The sequence below is a fragment of the Equus quagga genome, chromosome 10, assembly GCF_021613505.1.
Source record: "Equus quagga isolate Etosha38 chromosome 10, UCLA_HA_Equagga_1.0, whole genome shotgun sequence".
Lineage (NCBI taxonomy): Eukaryota > Metazoa > Chordata > Mammalia > Perissodactyla > Equidae > Equus > Equus quagga.
The window spans coordinates 102992093-102999938 of record NC_060276.1 but is presented as its reverse complement, the minus strand read 5'-3'; the positions used below and the strand labels follow the sequence as shown (position 1 = coordinate 102999938).

At 41.2% G+C, this 7846-nt stretch overlaps 1 pseudogene; it reads left to right on the top strand.

The window, feature by feature from the left end:
• Window positions 1–7543, top strand: part of LOC124245523 (aldehyde dehydrogenase, mitochondrial-like) — a 52880-nt pseudogene extending 45337 nt beyond the window's left edge.
• Window positions 7544–7846: the final 303 nt, after the last annotated feature.

Sequence of the window (7846 nt, the reverse complement as noted above, 5' to 3'; positions counted from 1 at the left end):
GACGCCGCCTCAGCATGGCTTGATGAGCGGTGCCATGTCTGCGCCCAGGATCTGAACCGGTGAAACCCTGGGCTGCCGAAGCGGAGCGTGCAAACTTAACCACTCAGCCACAAGACTGGCCCCTCACACATTTTTTTTAATGAGAGTTTTTACTTCATCTCTAGAAAATGATGTACCTCTTATCTGCTGAATACGTTGAACACTCTTCAAACACTCTCAAACCAAATGTAGGTTACTTCAGTGAATTTTTTGAATAAGCCCTGGGAATTGGTCCAGACATGTAATCCCATTTACCATCCTATTAATTATTGCCCTGGAATCTAATGTATTTTCTGAAATATGAATTCAATTTCCTAAGGATTAGACATAATGTTGGAGTTTTTAATGCAAAAGTTTTGCTGACAGTTCAACTCCTTGTCTGTAGCTGGGATAAGCCCAGTTTCACTCCTGAAATTCATAATGTCAACATGATGTCATATTTTACTTTATAGGTTCCGAAGGTGTGTTTAAGGTTACTGTCTCATCTGACTCTCAAAACAACCTTGTGAGGTCGGTGAAGGAGATACTTTTATATCCTTTTATGCACATGGAAACTGAGAAATAAGTGAGTAGATCCTCATTTAGTGCTTAAACAATCTTCTGACAGTTCATCCAGTGTTTCTCCACTTGTCAGTACAGTTTGATAAATCCTTCTTGTAAGTTATATTTATAGTGATTGTGTTAGAGGATAACTGTTAACAGATTTAAGACAAAATATAGTAAACTTATTTCATTGGTATCTTCATCTGATCTCAGGTTCACAGAGGAGTGAGGAATTATTACTTGAACACTGAAATGATCAAAGTTTTCAAGAATGTTGTAGGTATTAATTTCCAGGTTCAAAGTCCTTGTTAGGTTCTGGTAAACATTGATCTCTCAGGTATTTGCCGTATAAATTCTTTATTGCTCAGTAAACTACCAGTGTGATAGCAGCAAGCAGGGTAACAAGGGTTTGGGATTTTGGCCGTGAAATGGACTTCATGAAACCAGTTTAATGTGATGTCTTAAAATTTGTTTGAATAGTCAAACTTGGTCCAGAATAGCCACTCACAAGTCATGATGAGTCATTAGTAAAAATATTCAATATATGGAAACCTCCTAACATAAACTGATTTGTTCTGACCAAAAAGAAATATATGGCCACAGGCATTAATTATTTTAATAAGTAATTTGCAGTACCTATGTATATTACACTGAGGAAGATATAAAGAAGCATGACTTTGTAACAACAAGAAGCTTATGATCCAGTCATATATACCTAATGCAAATCATAAAAAATAATGCAGTAGCCCTCAATTGATGTTTATCCATTACTGACAAATGGCTGAATGGCTTGGGGAAAATCGCTCCAGCCAGTGGCAGGGAGCCTTGGGGATTCTCTTTACATTTTTAAAAATTGTGGTAAAATGTACATAACATAAAATTTACCGTTTTAAACTTAAGTGTGCAAATCAGTGGCATTAAGTACATTTATAGTGTTGTACAACCGTCCCCACTATCCACTTCTATAACTTTTTATCCTCCCAAACAGAAACTCTGAACCCATTACCCAATTCCTCCTCCCTCCAGCCCCTGGTAACCTCTATTCTACTTTCTGTCTCTATGAATTTGCCTATTCTAGGTACTTCATATAAGTGGAACCATACAATAGTTGTCCTTGTGTATCTGGCTGATTTCACTTAGCATAATGTCTTCAAGGTTCATCCATGTTGTCAGAATTTCATTCCTTTTTAAGGCTGAATAAAATTCCATTGTGTATATATATATACATACTAGATTTTGTTTATCCATTCATCCGTTGATGAGAAATGTATGTTTAGGTACATCCCTTCTCTTCTGCCCCACTTTCTTGACTGGTGGCTGCCTGAGACCATTCCATCACTGTTTCTTCCTCTTCTTTTTTTTTGGTGAGGAAGATTGGCCGTGAGCTAACGTCTGTTGCCAATTCTCCTCTTTTTTGCTTGAGGAAAATTGTCGCTGAGCTAACGTCTGTGCCAGTCTTCCTCTATTTTCTATATGGGGTGCCACCACAGCATGGCCTGATGAGGTTTGTGTAGGTCTGCACCTGGGATCTGAATCTGTGAACCCTGGGCTGCTGAAGTGGAGTGCGCAAACTTAACCACTATGCCACTGGGCTGGCCCTCATCTCTGTTTCTAATTATAGCGTCAATCCTGGGCAAGAATGAAAGGGAAGGAGATTGGTCTGGATTTAATAAATAAAAATACAGTATGTTGAATTATATTTGAATTGCAGATAAACAACACTTTTTTAGTATAAGAATATTGCATGCAATATTTAAGATGTACTTGTATTTAAATAGTAGTTGTTTATCTGAAATTTAAATTTAACTGAATGTCCTATATTTTATATGGTAACCCTAGGAGGGAGGTCAAGTTCTTCAAACATTCCCCTCAGATAGCTGGCACTGGTACCCTTCCCTATGCTCTGCCCTATTGATTGACCAATGTTGGGAGAGTTCCCCATTCTCCACCTCTAGCCTCCAAGGCTGAGTCATGCTCAGGAGTTTGAGCTTGAGGAAAGATAGGCATGGTGGGAACAGAGATCTCAATTCCCCAGTGCCACAGGAGGGATGTTACTGGCACCTCAGATTTTTACTCAGCGTACTTTCCAGTAGAAATTTGAAGTTTAAGGCATTGTCTACCCATTATCCAGTTCCAAAGCCACTTCTACATTTTTAGATATTTGTTACAGCAGCACCCCACTTCTCAGTACCAAAATCGTTAGGAGTTTGCTAGGGCTGCCATAACAAACACCACAGACTGGGTGGATTAAACAACAGAAATTTGTTTTCTCACAGTCCTAGTGGCTAGAAGTCTGAGGTCAAGATGTCAATAGGATTAGTTTCTTCTGAGGCCTTTCTCCTTGGCTTGTAGATGGCGATCTTGTCCCTGTGTCTTCACATGCTCTTTCTTCTGTGAATATTTCTTAAATCTCCTCTTCTTATAAGGACACGAGTCATATTGGTTTAGGGCCCACCCTAATGATCTTGTTTCAACTTAATTACCTCTTTAAAGGTCCTGTCTCCAAATACAGCCACATTCAGAGGTACTGGGGTACTAGGGGTTAGGACTTCAACATATGAATTTTGGGGGGACACAATTCAGCCCATAACAGTTACCTCCAGATAACATTTTATTTATAACATGTATTTTGAGACATTTATTTTTAATTGTGAAATAAAACACTTTGTTGTTTTAAAAAAGAAATCAAGGTATCAGAAAATAGGTGGGTAAAGTTATTTTTTATATGGAATAAGTGTACAAATGTGATGAAACCACATTTTTATATCTATTTCTAGAACCAAGATTGATCAGACATATCAATAAGCTATTGCCACAGTGATTTTTGTTGTTAGTGCCATTGAGTCGGCTCCAGCTCCTAGCCACCCTGTGCACAGCAGAGGGGGACCCTGCCCTGTCTTTTTGTGCTGTCCTCTTACCTTCCGGCACTCTCAGACAATTTATAGGGTTTTCACACAATTATGCTGCACAACAAATTACCTCAAAACTCAGTGGCTTAAAACAACAATTTACTATTGTTCACACATCTGTATATTAGCTGAGGGGCTGTTACTCAAGGCTTGGCTTGGCTGGGCTTGACTCAGACTGCAAGTTAGTTCAGGTTTCTAGATGTCTCTCCTCTTTCTTACACCAGTGGGTTAACTAGGGCATGTTCTTATGTATATGGCAGAAGTACCAGAAAGGTGAGCGCAAATACACAATATCTTTTAATATCTAAAAGTCTTAACAGATGCAGTCATTTCTATCCACATTCCATTGGCTAAACCAAGCCTTATGGCCAAGGCCAACATTCATGACATGAGGAAATTCACTGTGCCTCTAGTGGGACGAACTGTTAAGTAACTTGGCCAAGGTGTATAGATACAGGGAGGAGTGAAGTTTAGTACCAATAATGCAATATGCCACTAACTGAAGTAATGGAGTTCATAGAGACTATCTACAGGCTCTTAGCTTTAAGATCTTTTCTAAGTGGAAGAACTGAGACCAAGACCAATACAGAAGATGTAGGCTTAATTTGTCCCGGTGGTTAATGTTGTTGAAGAGTCTGTGGTCCCAAGTCACAAATGTACACGAACCTGGACCTGCTCTGTCCTAATACAGGCTCACCCAAGGAGAGCTCTCCTTCTAGACACTTCTTTCCCATCTGCACTTGGCTGTGTCTCCTCTTCATAACTTGTAGCCCCTTTTATTTTCCACTGCTGTGAGACTCTCACACGTATTAATAGCTGGTATACTGGCTGAAATGAATGGTACATTTTGGGAGTTGAAGGTGGGTAGACGGTTTGGGGTCAGCTTGCAGAAAAGGCAAAAGAGCTGGAAATTCACTGTGCTAAGGGAGCCCCTGAAGTCTGGTTTCTTATGGGAACTTAAGACAGTTTTTGGTAATTAAGTAAAAAGAAAGTGTTAAAATTGTCTTTTGTAAGCTAATTAAAGATGAAACAGAATAAAGCCAAAGGAATCTTTCACAACATTAAAAAAGTTCATAAGTATTGTTTATTTAATTTTGCATTTAAATTTCTGTATATTCCCATGGTTCAAAATTCAGAACAATATAAAAAGGTATACATTCAGGATCCCTGTTCCCACCCCATCCTTGTCCTCCCTGATCCCCACCGTTGCCCCTATGAATGACCACTTATTTTGGTTTCTTATTTGTTCTGCCAGTATTTATGCTGCTGCAAATAGATTTTCTTTTCTCTTTCTTACACAGAAGGTAGTGTACTATTTGCACGTGCTGCATCTTCCTTTTTTCATTAATAGTATACCCTGGGAATCTTTCTGAATAAGTACACAGAGAGCTTCCTGACTACATAGTCATTTATTGTGTGAATCTGCTACAGTTTATTGAATCAGCATCCTTTTATTGGACACTTGGATTGTTTCCAGACTTTTGGTATTACAAACAGCGTTACAAGAAAATAACCTTGTACACATGTTCTTTCTTCTGTGTGCAGGTATACCTATAAATGAATTCTTGTAAGTGGGATTGCTCAGCTAGAGGGCAAATTTATTTGTAATTTTGATAGATATTGCTAAATCATTTTTCCTAGGAGTTTTACCATTTTTGTGCTCTAACCAGCCATGTGTAAATTACCTTCATACAGCCTTGCCAACAGACCGTGTCTGTTGTCAAATTTTTGCATCTTATGAGTGAGATTGAACTTATTATCACGTTTAAGGGTCATGTGTTTTCAGCTGTAACTAGACATGTCTTTTGCCCATTTTCCTATTGGGATATTAATCTTTTCCATTTGGAGTTCCATAAGTCTTTTTTTTTAAACATAAAATGGAGATTAGCACTTAGTGGCATGAGTCAAATAAATTCCCTAACATTATTTGTCTTTTGACTTTGTTTATGCACTTTTTTCCATGAAAAAATTAGTTAATTTTTATTTCATCGACTTTTTTCTTTTAGGCTTTAGGACTTTAAGTTGTAGTTGGAAAGGCTTTTATCAAGCCAAGGTTATAAAACCATTCTGTTACATGTTCTTCTAGCACTTTAATGGTTTAAAGCTTATTAAACACTTGATACACTTGGAGTTTATCGGGCTATACAGTGTGAAATATAGATCCTACAGTTTTTTGATAGCTACCAAGATATCTTGTAGTGCCAATTCCTCTTCATTCTTCTTTTTTAGAGTTTTCCTGGTTATTCTTGCTTCATTTTTCCATGTAGACTTTAGAATCAGCTTGTCTACTTCAAAAAATATCTATTGGGGGCTGGCCTGGTGGCATAGTGGTTAAGTTTGTGGGCTCCTCTTCGGCGGCGCAGGTTCACAGTTTCAGATCCCAGGCGTGGACTTGGTACCGCTCATCAAGCCATGCTGTGGCAGCATCCCACATAAAACAGAGGACGATTGGCACAGCTGTTAGCTCAGTGACAATCTTCCTCAAGCAAAAAGAGGAGGATTGGCAACAGATGTTAGCTCAGGGCCAATCTTCCTCACACACACACAAAATCTATCTGTCTGTCTATCTATCTATCTGTCTATTGACACACCACCCATATGCCCGCACCCACCGCAGTGTGTTGAGATGCTGCACTCACCACCACTGGCCTTGGGCCCCACCTGGGCTGCTGCCTCCTGTTTACCGCCGCCACCCAGGCCCTGCCGGCTCCCAGTGAGCAGCCTGAGGTCTTCTACAACAAGATCTTCATAAACAATGAGTGGCATGATGCTGTCATCAAGAAAACATTCCCCAGTGTCAATCATCCACTGGGGAAGTCATCTGTCAGGTAGCTGAAGGGGACGAAGAAGACATGGACAGGGCAGTGAAGGCTGCTTGAGCCACCTTCCAGCTGGGCTCGTCCTCACGCCACATGAATATGTCCAACAGGGGCCGGCTGCTGAACTGCCTGGCTGATCTGATTCAGGACTGGACCTACCTGGCAGCCTTGGACCCTGGATAATGGCAAGCCCTACATCAACTCCTACTTGGTGGATTGGATACCTATGGTCCTCAAATGTCTCTGTTATTGTGCCGGCTGGTCCAATAAGTACCGTGGGAAAACCACTCCCGTCCATGGAGACTTCAGCTGTACCAACCATGAACCTTTGGGAGTGTGTGGGCAGATTATTCCATGGAACTTGCCTCTCTTGATGCAAACATGGAAACTGGGCCCAGCCTTGGCAACTGGAAACGTGGTTATAATGAAGATGGCTGAGCAGACTCCACTCTGCCCTCCATATGGCCAACTTGATTAAGGAGGTTGGCCACCTAATCCAGGTTGCTGCGGGGAGAAGTAATCTCAAGAGAGTGACCCTGGAACTGGGGAGAAAGAACCCCAACATTATCATGTCAGATGCTGATGTGGACTGGGCCTGGAGCCCACTTTGCCCCGTTCTTCAACCAGGGCCAGTGCTACTGTGTGGGCTCGCAGACCTTTGTGCAGGAGGGTGTTTATGCCATGTGCATGGAGCTGGGCATCACCCCTGCCAGTTCTCATGTAGTTGGGAACTCCTTTGACAGCTAGACCAAGCAAGGGCCACAGATGGATGAAACTCAGTTTAAGAAGGTCCTTGACTGTACTGAATCTTGGAAAGAGGAGGGGACAAAGCTGCTGTGTGGTGGAGGGGCGGCTGCTGACCGTGGCTACTTCATCCAGCCCACTGTGTTAGGAGATGTGCAAGATGACATGACCATCACAAAGGAGATTTTTGGGCTAGTGATGCAGATCCTGAAGTTCAAGACCATAAAAGAAGTTGTTGAGAGAGCCAACAATTCCAAGCACAGGCTGGCTGCAGCTGTCTTCACAAAAGACTTGGACAAGGCCAATTCTCTGTCCCAAGCCCTCCAGGCTGGCACTTTGTGGGTCAACTGCTATGATGTATCTGGGGCCCGGCCACCGTTTGGTGGCTACAAGATGTCTGGGAATGGTGGGGACCCGGGAGAGTATGGTCTGCAGGCATACACTGAAATGAAAACCGTTACAGTCAAAGTTCCTCAGAAGAACTCATAAAGAACCATGCTGGCTTCCTTATTCATCCAGTGACGGAAAGTTCAATGAGATCAGCAACAAAATCAAGAAAAATGACCCTTGCATGCTAAAAGTCTCAAAAGACAAATTCTCCCACAAAATCTCTTGGATCAAGAAATTTGAATTGATAAATAGGTTGGGCGAGGGGTGAAGAGTACTACTAGCTTTCAGGGTGATTTTTCAAAAATAGATTCAACTGTATCATCTTGTCCATCTGATACACTTCTGTAACTTGACTTTATGGAGGACGAAAAAGCCATTGTTTAAAACTGTATTAACATTGAG